Source organism: Oryctolagus cuniculus, chromosome 1 (assembly GCF_051225735.1).
Source record: "Oryctolagus cuniculus isolate XC-2025 breed Fujian yellow rabbit chromosome 1, ASM5122573v1, whole genome shotgun sequence".
Classification (NCBI taxonomy): domain Eukaryota; kingdom Metazoa; phylum Chordata; class Mammalia; order Lagomorpha; family Leporidae; genus Oryctolagus; species Oryctolagus cuniculus.
The window spans coordinates 153164633-153177566 of NC_142867.1; the positions used below are offsets into that span (position 1 = coordinate 153164633).

The 12934-nt window shown below is 41.5% G+C and overlaps 1 pseudogene; it reads right to left on the reverse strand.

The window, feature by feature from the left end:
* Positions 1–6640: 6640 nt before the first annotated feature.
* Positions 6641–7838, reverse strand: LOC100340202 (inorganic pyrophosphatase pseudogene; annotated as a pseudogene).
* Positions 7839–12934: the final 5096 nt, after the last annotated feature.

Here is a 12934-nt window from a genome sequence, read left to right on the forward strand (position 1 = left end):
CCGGCGCCGTGGCTCAATAGGCTAATCCTCCACCTTGCGGCGCCGGCACACCGGGTTCTAGTCCCGGTCAGGGCGCCGGATTCTGTCCCGGTTGCCCCTCTTCCAGGCCAGCTCTCTGCTATGGCCAGGGAGTGCAGTGGAGGATGGCCCAGGTGCTTGGGCCCTGCACCCCATGGGAGACCAGGAAAAGCACCTGGATCCTGGCTCCTGCCATCGGATCAGCGTGGTGCGCCGGCTGCAGCGGCGGCCATTGGAGGGTGAACCAACGGCAAAGGAAGACCTTTCTCTCTCTCTGTCTCTCTCTCTCACTGTCCACTCTGCCTGTCAAAAATAAAAAAAAAAATGAAATACAACAAACAATAAAACATAGTACTGCAATGTTAATATAGGCACGAGTGAAGGATGCAGAGAGTTCCTACTGGAGGCCCGGACCACAGTATTAAGTCATTTATAATCATGTGAAAGAGGATTAAGAAATATCAGTCAGGGGACTGGGGCTGTCTGCAGTGCCAGCATCCCATATGGGTGCCGTTCAACTGCTGGCTGTTCTGCTTCTGGTCCAACTCTTTGCGAATGTGCCCAGGAAAGCAGCAGAGGATGGCCCAAGCCCTTAGGCCCCTGCACCCACTTGGGAGGCCCAGAAGATGCTCCTAGCTTTGGTCTAGTCCAGGTCTTGATATTGCTGTCATTTGGGGAGTGAATCAGCGGATGGACGATCTTTCTGTCTCTCCTTTCTCTGTCACTCTTTCAAATACATAAATAAATAAAAAAAAGAAACATCAGTCAGATGCCATGCAATACTTTGAATTATGAGCTTAAATACTGATCAGAGACTTTAGACTTACTGAGTCATGTTAAACATACAGTTGCCATTTTGGCACAGTGGTCCCATATAAGAATTTCAGTTCTAGTCCCAGCTACTCTGCTTCTGATCCAGCTCCCTGCTAATGTACCTGGGAAGGCAGTGGAAGATGGTCCAAGTACTTGGGCCCCTCCACCCATGTGGGAGATTCACATGGAATTCTGGGCTCTTGATTTTGGCTTGGACCAGTCCTTGTCAGTGTGACCATCTGGGGAATAAACAACTGAATGAAAGGCCTTTTCTCTCTATCCTGGTTGTTCTGCCTTTAAATGTTATAATCATGTTTTTAAAAGAATACTTTCCCTTTTATGGTTCATATTCTGGATTGAATGATAGGATGTTGGGAATCCCCTTGGAAATGATCAGGTCAGTATGGGTAGGGTAATCAGACTTCCAGGGTGACCCCCAATGATTCCCATATATTGATATTCACAGTCTAGTGTGATGTGGTCCCTTGGGTGAGGGCTAAATCAAGTGACTTGCTTTTAACCACTAGGATGTGGGGAGGAATATTGCACCCTCTGTGTATTGACATCTCAGCTTTTGACCAGGGTTGGGAAAACTTTTTTCTGCCAAGGGTCGTCTGGATGTTTATCACCTCATTCGCAGGCCGTATAAAATCATCAGCTTAAAAAATTAGCCTGCAACAGATTTACTGAATTTCAAATCCCTGCTGTGGCTGCTTTGGCAGGGCCACGCCAAATGATTTCATGGACCTATGTGGCTTGGAGATGGGACGTTCCCTACCCCCACTTTATGTGATGATGAAGAGAGCTGGCATGCTAGAGAAGTGCACACACACAGTGAAGGAACTCGCACAGTAGTCTCGGACTTGCCCCCAGTGAGGAACCAAGGCTTTCAGTCCAGCAGTCCTCAAGGACTGAAATCTTGTCAAAAACACATCCTTCTCCAGGTGATGTTATAGATTCCAGGTTTACAGCTCTGTTGCTGCCTTGTAAGAAACTGTGAAGAGGATCTAGGTAACCATGCCCAAATTCCTAACCTAAAGGAATTGAAAGATGGGGCTAATGTTGTGGTGCACCAGGTTAAGCCACTTCTTGCGATATCAGCATCCCATATTGGAGTGCTGCTTGGCTGCCTTGCTTCCCATGCAGCCTCCTGCCAATGTACCTGGGAAGCAGCAGGTGATGACCCAAGTGCTTGGGTTCCTGCCACCCACATAGGAAAACCAGATGGAGTTGCAGGATCCTGGCATCAGCCTGCTCCAGACCTGGCTGTTGTGACCATCTGGGGAGTAAACCAGCAGATAGAAGGTCTCTCTCTCTCTCTCTCTCTCTCTCTCTTTCCCTCCCTCGTCCTACCCCCTCCCTTATCTCTCTCTTGAGATAAACAAACTTTTTAAAAAGAGGAATTGAAAGATGAAAAATGTATTATTTTAAGTCACACTAAGTTTTAGAATAGTTTTTTATATAGTAATATATAATTAATAGAGGAGAATAAGAATAAACTTTTCTAGAAAGGGCAGGAACTATAAAAATAAAACTAGTAAATTTTACTGAGACATATGACAGGAAACTTGAATAAATGGAGAAAAAGGTTATATTTCTTTTTTTTTTTTAATGGCACACAAATAATAGTTTATTTAAAAGGTAAGGAAAACACACACACACACACACACACACACTCACACATGGGCATTATTCAGGAATAAAGTGGGCCAGGGAGGGAAAAGGATGGAAGAAGGAGATATAGAGATGGTGCCTCAGCTCCCTGTTTTGTCTGCAGAAAATGAAAAAGGTAATATTTCTAGACAGGAAGGTTGATTCACATAAAGACATTTGTTCATGGAAGAGTGTAAAGAAGTTTTTTTTTTTTTTTTTTTTTTTTTTTTTTTTTTTTTTTTTTGACAGGCAGAGTGCATAGTGAGAGAGAGAGAGAGACAGAGAGAAAGGTCTTCCTTTTTGCCGTTGGTTCACCCTCCAATGGCTGCCATGGCTGGCGCACCGCGCTGATCCGAAGGCAGGAGCCAGGTGCTTCTCCTGGTCTCCCATGGGGTGCAGGGCCCAAGCACTTGGGCCATCCTCTACTGCCTTCCTGGGCCACAGCAGAGAGTTGGCCTGGAAGAGGGGCAACTGGGAAAGAATCTGGCGCCCTGACTGGGACTAGAACCCGGTGTGCCGGCGCCGCTAGGTGGAGGATTAGCCTATTGAGCTGCGGTGCTGGCCACAAACAAGTTTTAAATTCATAGTTTTTTCACAATATGCATTTTTCTATGAACCTTTGGAGAACCTCTTAAATACATGCATGTCAAACTTTTTGCACCAAAAATAAACATTCTTAATTCCATCTTCAATTAACTTTTTGAAGTACCCTTGTATATTTAATATAATATGAAATAACATGAGATTTGAGGGAAGGAGGGTAAAATTGGCAAAATAATTATATAATTTATCAGGAAAAGTAAATACAAAAATAGTTAAGGACTTTTTTTTAAAAGAATAAGAGGTATGAATACAACACAAAACATAAAGTAAAAAATCACTTAATTACTGTGAACTGATATTCAAGAACAGATTGCTGGTAAAGAAAAACCTATGAAAAAGGGTACCCTAATATATGTAAGAACTTGGTCGGTGCCGCAGCTCACTAGGCTAATCCTTCACCAGGGGCGCTGGCACCCCAGGTTCTAGTCCCAGTTGGGGCACCGGATTCTGTCCCAGTTGCTCCTCTTCCAGTCCAGCTCTCTGCTGTGGCCTGGGAGTGCAGTGGAGGATAGCCCAAGTCCTTGGGCCCTACACCCGGATGGGAGACCAGGAGAAGCACCTGGCTCCTGGCTTTGGTTCGGCACAGCGTGCTGCAGCACGCCAGCTGTAGCGGCCACTTGGGGGGTGAACCAATGGAAAAAGGAAGACCTTTCTCTCTGTCTCTATCTCTGTCTCTCTCTTACTGTCTAACTCTGCCTGTCAAAAAAAAAAAAATAAAGAAAGAAAGAACTTAATATATGATAAAGAATTACTGCAAGAGGAGAAAGTTCTCAATACATTACACCGAGATATTTTACTAGAAGTTATTTGGGAAATAAATCTACGGGCCTAGGTAAGCCTATCTATAGTACAGAAGAGGTCATGGACCACAGTTTAACACTCTTCATTTAGATCTTCAGTTCATGTTTAAAGGAAATTTGGTACTGTCTTCCGCTTCCCCTTCCTCTCTTCCTCTGTGCCTTCTTTCCTTTTTATTTTTATTCTAGTTGCTTTACAAAAGAACCTCTTCATTTTGAGAAAATTGCAGATTTCCAAGCAATTCTAAGAAATGCCAAAGACAAAATTATAACTACCATTTAAAGATCTTAAGTGGCTTTATTTGGGATTCTAGAGTCAGGCCACACTGCATTCCACAAGGTGTTGTAGATATTTAACCAGTGCAGGTGAAATAGAAAAACTCCTCCTTTTACATTTTTCAAGCTGTCCTTCCATAACATACTTGCTTGAATATTTCTTCCACATAGATTTAATACCACATCAGATAATATTATACATTTTGGTTTCAATTGTAACTTAGAAAACACAGGAGGAAAAAAGCTGCTATTATATTTAGTCATATTTTTCTTTTAATTCTCTTTTTTCCTTACTGTTATCCCAAGTTTCCTTTTTTAATCTTTTTCTAAATTGAGATGATCCTTCCTTTTTGACTTTTTGATGTACTGCTTTGACCAATCACTGCATTATTGTTCCTAGCAGATGTTCTAAAAACATAGTACTGGGATATATACTAAAAACATATACCAGGGGCAGGCACTGTGGCACAGGGGATTAAGCTGCCCCATCCCGTCAGAATGCTGGTTCAAGTCCTGGTACTTGGCTTCCAATCCAGCTCAGTGCTAATGAGACTGGGAAGCTAGGGGAACACTGCTCAAGTACTGGAGTTCCTGCCCCCGTGTGGGAGGCCAGCACTAGCTGTTGTGGCCATCTGGGGCACGAACCTGTGGGCAGAGGATCTCTCTCCCTTTCAAATAAATAAAATACTTTATATATATATATATATATATAATATATGTATATATATATATTTAATATTTATTTGAGTGGTAGATTTCCAGAGATATGGAGAGACAGAAAGGAGTTCCATCTGCTGGTTCATTCTCCAAATGGCCACAGCTGAGCAGATCCAAAGCCAGGAGCTTCTTCTGGGTCTCCTAGGCGGGTGCAGTGGCCCTAGCACTTGGGCCATCTTCCGCTGCTTACCCAGGTCATAAGCAGAGAGCTGGATCAGAAGAGGAGCAGGTGGAGGCTTAGCCTACTATGCCACAGTGCCAGCACCGTGTGTGTGTGTGTGTGTGTGTGCATGTGTGTGTCTGTGTGTATAGTGGTGAACGCTTAGTCTAGTGGCTAAAGTATGGTTAAGAGGTGAGATTTTGGAATTGTGGTTAAGATGCTGTTTAGGACTCTCACATCTTGCATCAGAGTGCCTGTGTTTGAGTCCTAGATCCACTCCCCGTTCTAGCTTCCTGCTAAGGCACACCCTGGGAAGCAGCTGGTGATGGTTCAAGTAGTTGGATTCTTGCTACACAGTTGGGAGACCCAGATTGAGTTCCGGGTTTCTGGCTTCAGCCTGGCCCATCTCTGGGTGTTGCAGGCATTTGTGGGGGTGAACCAGTGGATGGAAGATCTCTACTTATAAAATAAATGAAATTTTAAAAAGTGAAACATGCCACTAATCTATTTTTTAAGCATTTAGAAGTGTTTATATGATAGAAATATTTCTTAGCATTTTAGGTAAATTTTTAAAAACAGAACATTATATATTTATAAGTATAATTGCCATATGTGTACAAAATAGCTTATGTAAAAATATTCTCTAGTTCTAAAAATTTATTGGCATTTTTTTAGAGTACTGATTATAATTTTCATATACAATGATGCCCATTTTTTTCTTTTTCTCTCTAAATTTAAAATTGAATTTGGAAGAATAATGCCCATATTTTAATATTTGGTTCATTTTTGCTCACATATGGTCCTCATTAAAATGGCACCTGTCTCTCTCAGAGTTGCTCAAGGTAAACATGGAGTCAACCACCTCCCCCCCAAAAACCTGAATTTTTATTTGAGAGGGAGCAGAAGAGGGAGAGCTAGACATAGTTATTTCCCAAATGCTGGTTCAATCCCAAACACTTCCAAAGGCTGGGACTGGGCCAGGCCATAGCTCAAAGCTGGGCACCCAATCTAGGTCTCTCAAATGGGAGTCAGGGACCCAACTACTTGAGCCATCACCTTCCTTCTCCAGGATGTGCAGTAGTCGGAAGCCAGAATCAGGAATGAAGCTGAGACTCACACCCAGGCATTCTGATATGGGATGCTAGCTAGCACTCCAGTGGGCATTTTATGTCCTGGAGTTCTTAATTCCTGTCTTTTTCTCTGCCTATCTCTTTATCTGTACAAAGGTACTTCACAAAGTTCATGAAAAAAATTCAATTTAAAAGATTAGTTTGGTACAAAAGAATTGTTTTAAATCTACATATAGTTTATTTATAATATACTTTTTCATTAACTTTTTAAATGCTGCCCTTCCTAAATCTATCTATGCTGTTCTCACATCTTTTAACAAAATAATTTTATTTCTTTACACATGGCAAACATATATATCCAAAATGTGCTCTTCTTGCACAGCTATTCACAAATGGCTTCCAAGTCACCTTTGCTATTATGTACACCTGTACTAGTTCTCTTAGCTATGAGAAATGCTTTTAGACAGCTGGTATTATGAATGCATTGGAATGGTCACAGCAGATGTTGCTCTAGTTAGATGCATTCTACAAATTTAGACGTTTAAAGAGCTACTGCGTTTGCATCTAATACTTCTGAATGAACAGATTTCAGTAACATCAGCTTGTATTCTGGAGAAATCACATTCATTTTTTTGGTGATGGAACCACTTCTCCACATCTGTTGCTATGATGCAGGCAGACGCACATGGTGGTTGAAAAGCATCCTGGCTGCATTGGGATCATTCTGCCAAGAGCATTCAGATCCTGTCACATTCATGCAACAATTCTTTTTCCATCCATTTTCTTAGTCACTAAAGCTTTCCAGTAGTCATGAGTGCATTCAATAATATCAACTGCAAAGTCCTTGTGTTTAAATTCTACATTAAAAGCCAATTCATTTTCTAGTTTTTTTTTAATAGGGAATCTTGTGCCTTCTAAACCAGCCCATAATGATGGCCCAAGTCCTTGGACCCCTGCACCCATGTGGGAGACCCAGAAGAAGCTCCTGGCTTCAGATGAGCTCAGCTCCAGCCGTTGCAGCCATCTGGGGAGTGAACCAGCAGATGAAAGAGCTCTCTCGCTCTCTCTCTCTCTCTCTCTCTCTCTCTCTCTGTCATTCTACCTCTCAAATAAATAAAAATCTTAAAAAAAAAAATAAAACAGTCCACAGTAGCTCCTAGGTAGCCAGGTTTCAGCCACTGACAACATTAATATCATTGTAACTGGCCGAGACCAATCCTCCATATTCACAGCAATGACTTCCTAGTGTTTCCTCCTCCTCAGGTACAGCCAACATGCTGAGAGCTCTTGCCCCAGTTATTCCACCTCTTGCACATACATGTCTGGCTTCTAATTTCACACACATCAATTGAGTCATTGCCACAACAGCCAGCGTGTTTGCCACTGTGTCCTACTCTTCCCAAGTCTGAGGGATGGCACCATAGCTCCATATATATCCCTTGTAATGGAACACGTCAGCCACATAACAGTTTGCCTTTTTCTACATCTTGCTTAATTGTTTTCAAAGCATCCTTTGTAGCAATCTCCATTTTTGCATTAGACCAGAATGGTACTTCCACCACCTTGTAGAACATATCCTTATCGGCATGGATTGAATATCATGAAATGGAGTTATTGTCCTTTTTCACTTTCGAGGAAGGTGCAGCACTCGATGCCTGCACGTGGTGTTAATGGATGAGAGACCATGCATGCCCACTGCGAGGACTGGCCATCTCCGTTTTCTCCACCCATTACCGCCAGAGAACACAGCGCCCGTATCTACTTTTCCTTCTTTCTTTGCTTTATCTTTTTTTTTTGTCTTTACTTATACCTACCTGACATGTTCTGTATTTATTTGTTTATACAATCTGTAAGCTCTCTCAGGGAAGGGGATTTGCTTTTTATGTACTGTTATCAGTATCTGGCACATTGTTGAATGAATGGATTTATGAAAGAAGGGAGACTGTGGAGTATAAATGGCCTGAGTGAAGACAGAAAAGTACAGAGACAAGCCTACTTTATCATAAGTATTTCATAGATTACTTCATCTTGATCTTTTAAAGCCATAACTTATGCTTTAAAACATTAAATTAGGGGTGGGCATTTGGTGGAGTGGTTAAGACATCGCTTGGGATACACAAAACCTGTATCAGAGTGCCTTGGTTTGAGTAGTGGCTCTGCTGCTTTTTTTCTTTAAGATTTATTTTATTTATTTGAAATACAGTTACACAGAGAGGTAAAGACAGAGAGAGAGGTCTTCCATCCGCTGGTTCACTCCCCAGATGGCTGCAATGGCCAGAGCTGTGCCAATCCAAAGCCAGGAGCCAGGTGTTTCTTCCCAGTTTCCCATGCAGGTGCAGAGGCCCAAGCACCTCGGCCATATTCTATTGCTTTCTCAGGCCATAGCAGAGAGCTGGATCTGAAGAGGAGCAGCCGGGACTAGAACTGGTGCCCATATGGGATGCTGGTGCTTCAGGGCAGGGCTTAACCCGCTGCGCCACAGCGCCAACCCCAGTGGCTCTGCTTCTAATTCCAGCTTTCTGTCAGTGCACACCCTGGGAGGCAGCAGGCAATGATTCAGGTAGTTGGATCCCTGGACTGAATTCCCAGCTCCTGGTTTCAACCTGAGCCATCCTCGGCTGTTGCAGGCTTCTGGGGGAGTGAACCAGATGATGGAAGATTGGTCACTTTCTCTCTCTGCCCTTCAAATAAAATGAAAATTTTAAAATTAAACATATATAATTAAGTTCCGAGAGAGAGAGAGAGAGAGAGAGACATATCCTTGTAACAATCCATTGAAATGAGGGTTTGTCTTTACGTTGATATATGTGTTATGGACTGTAATTGTGGTAGGTATCATGGATAGTATGCTAATAAAGGGCATGGCAAAGGATGCACGGGGAGTTTAATTGCAAGTCACCACTGCAGTTGAGTCCAACCTTTGTGCATAGAGCCATTCATCATGAGCGACAGCCAAGAGAGGTGGAGAAAACAAATTCTTTCATGGCTCACTCTCTCTGCTCCTGGCCTCACCCTGTCACTCAGTTTACAGTCTTCTTTGTTGCCTGTAATCATTCCCAGAGGATGTATTTATCACCATGGAAAAAACTCGAATGACATCAGCAGCAGCACTCACAGCTCTGTGCTGCGATCCAATAAATAATACTGCGCAGGATGTAGAAGTGCTGAAGCATGTGACCAAGAACCAAGCAGGGTTATCAAGCCTCAGCCTTAACTGAGAGGTAGGTAGTTAGCTATGCAGAATCTCCAGCCTGACCCCAGGTTTGCATTGTAACAAGATCCTGAGTGATTTGCGCATACGCTGAAGTTTGAACATCAATCCGTAGAAGATCTGATGACCTAAAACCACCACCTTTTTATGACATGATTTAAGACCATCATTATCACAAGTAGATTCCAACTAAAGTGAGAAAACAAAGCTTTTCTCTTCTCATCCAGGAGATGGTGTAGAAACAGAAGTTGAATTAAGACAATGAATTGATCTATGTGAATACATGATTTCGAAAGTACGCACTAGTCAATTTTGTCCCCTTCCCTTTGAGATAGATATTATTCCTGTTTTCAGTGGAATAAACTGATGTTTAGAAAACTGATCTGACTCTCCCAAACTGACAGATAGAAAATGGAATAAGAGGCCGGCGCTGTGGCTCCCTGGGCTAGTCCTCTGCCTGCGGCGCTGGTACTCCGGGTTCTGGTCCCGGTTGGGGCACCGGATTCTGTCCCGGTTGCTCCTCTTCCAGTCCAGCTCTCTGCTGTGGCCCAGGAAGGCAGTGGAGGATGGCCCAAGTGCTTGGGCCCTGCACTCGCATGGGAGACTAGGAGGAAGCACCTGGCTCCTGGCTTCGGATCAGCGCAGTGCACCAGCTGTAGTGGTCATTTGGGGTGTGAACCAACGGAAGGAAGACCTTTCTCTCTGTCTCTCTCACTGTCTAACTCAGCCTGTCAAAAAAATAAAAAATGGAATAAGAATGATCAGGATCAATCTATGGACATGCCCACCCTCAATCTACTTCTCTTTAGTCTTATCACAAAAATGTAAAGTTCTTTTGTAAAAAAAATTAAAGCTCTCTCTCTTTTGCAAAGGATGATACAGTTAGTCAAAGCATAATTTTTCTTCTTCAAGACTGAATTTCATATTTATTAAATGCAGCATCACTCTGAACAGATAATTTTTTCATGGTTCTTTGTAAATCATTCAATTGAGTCTTTTTGAAAGGCCTCTGCCTTTGTTGAATATTCATTGCCAAACCTGGCTAACATTTCTTAAGATATAAACAAAGTACATATTTGGAATCAGCCAAATGAGTGCTTAGCACTCTGGCAATTGGTAAAGAGATCCCTAGTTAATGATATCAGTTGATTTTGGCTTATTTCTTCAATATGTAATGATGTTTATGAATAATTTTATTCACACAATTTGGTAATTAGAAATAAGCGATGAGGATTTGAGAAGAGTGAGGGAAACATCTAGAAATTCCTTTAAATAGTTTTTAGAAGATATGTGAAAAAGTAGAGAGTATCTCTATTTAATATGCAAGTATGGGGAATGAGTGTGAGAAGGATGACAAGGTTATGTACATGCACACACATAATTTGATCACATTACTTAAAAATTTTCCCTTAGAGCCTTTTAGGAAAAATCTTTTGTACTTGAGCTAATAATTCCTTTGCTGAGTCTGTGCAAGACTGACAACAGCAGCACTGAGTGGTTTATAATTCTATAAACAAAATCATTAGTGATTAAGATAGAACGCACTTAGATAAGTTCCAGGATATCAGGAAGACATGGTTGTCAATCTCTTCTGGTACTCTTCTGTAGATTCTTTGCTAAAAATAATGGCAGAGCTGAAGGTTTTAAAAGCTTTTCACTCCTCCACAAACCTTACATTAAATGACTGTTGGAGGTATACAAAACATTAAATGCAACAGATTTATAGGTTTGTTTATCATAAGTATCAAAAACCAGTTTTGTTTGGGTATCTGAAATCCAGTTTTAAGACAACACAACTTGGGTAGCCTCTGTGGTCCCATCAACATACCAGAGGGCTGTAAGTTATAAAAATATGGCTCAAGAAATAATAGTTGATATTCTGTACATGTTCTAGTAGGTCTCAAGGGCCCAAGCAATCTATATGGTCTCCACTTAAGACACATCATGTGAATTCTCTATACGATCTTGCATTCAGACATATTTCATCAGCAATCATTTAATTAAAAATTGGAGCACTATGGGAGGTTCATAGTTTATTGCCATTATTTAATATTTGTTTTATGACCATCAAGTAAGGAGTTGTAGAAACCAGCAATTTTTCTCTGGGGAAATAGATACAATCAGAACATCAACCCCAAGCACACATAAAACAGCATCTAAATCACATTTATCTTCCACCAGAGAACCAGAAACACGGTGACTATGTCTCCAGAATTAAAAATTAATAGCTATAAAAGGAACTATAAAAGGGGTGAAAAGGATGTAGGTTTTGTAACAATAAATAGGGAGCTCCTAGAGAGCCATTTATTTGCATTTTGGAGCTGCAGAGTTACAAAGATGGTCAGTTCTGTTTCATGGTTTTTAAATGAAAAAGACTGCTTGCAAAAACCAACTTGAACTCAGTGAAACTTTGTTTTGCAGTGAATTACTAGATTAATGGAGAGTGAGAAGCAATTATAAAATCTAATTGTGTAATGCTTTGGTACAAATTTGCTGTAAAGATATTTGTCTCAATTTGTGATGTTTTAAAATCAAATATTGACTCACAAAAAGTAATTCAGAAGAGTCGAATTATATTTTTTTTCTTTGACAGGCAGAGTTAGACAGTGAGAGAGAGAGAGACAGAGAGAAAGGTCTTCCTTTTCCATTGGTTCACCCCCCAAATGGCCGCTACGGCTGGCACGCTGCGCCAATCTGAAGCCAGGAACCAGGTGCTTCCTCCTAGTCTCCCATGCGGGTGCAGGGCCCAAGCATCTGGGCCATCCTCCACTGCACTCCCTGGCCACAGCAGAGAGCTGGACTAGAAGAGAAGCAACTGGGACAGAATCTGGCGCCCTGACCAGGACTAGAACCTGGGGTGCCGGCACCGCAGGCAGAGGATTAGCCTAGTGAGCCAAGGCGCCGGCCCAGAAGAGTTGAATTCTAAATGTGAGGGTGTCTTAGTAATGTACTGGCTAATTTATTTCTTATATTTTCCTTTTTATATTTGCATGATTATATCATAAAACAGATATTTAGATAAGCCAAAGAGTTCCTTCAATAAAAATTTGAAGTGATAAAATATTGACTTTTTTAAGGAAAAACAAGTTGAACTTAAAATGAAAATAATGCAATCAGATTTTCTAATTCATCTCATAATGTGTTGGTACAAAGTAAATTTATTCACTCATTTAACGATATTTGCAAAGTTACATTTTTTAAATGAAAAGGACTAGAAGTTTTGTCTACTATATTCAACAGAACAGTTGATATTCTGTATTGGATACAGTCAGTTGAATGATATTTCACTAATAAAATACTTGTAAGGCTGTATATGAATAGGATTATACTTTAGATTTAGATATATCACTCATTGTCTAAGAATTCCTACACTTTTGGATTCAGGAAAAGTTTGTTGAATGAGGAACCATCACAGTACTCTCCAAGCTGAGGACAAGAGGACAGCATACTGGTCACCCCACCTGGCAGATAAGGAACAAAAGGAAAGAAGTTAGAGAGAAGTTGAGCATTTCTTGTCATGGGAGGCCCAGGGTTCTCTTGTGGGTTTCTGAGACCCGAAAGTTGGGAAGTTTTTCATGCCTGGGAGGCTACACTCGGTGGTTCCAAGGCAATCATC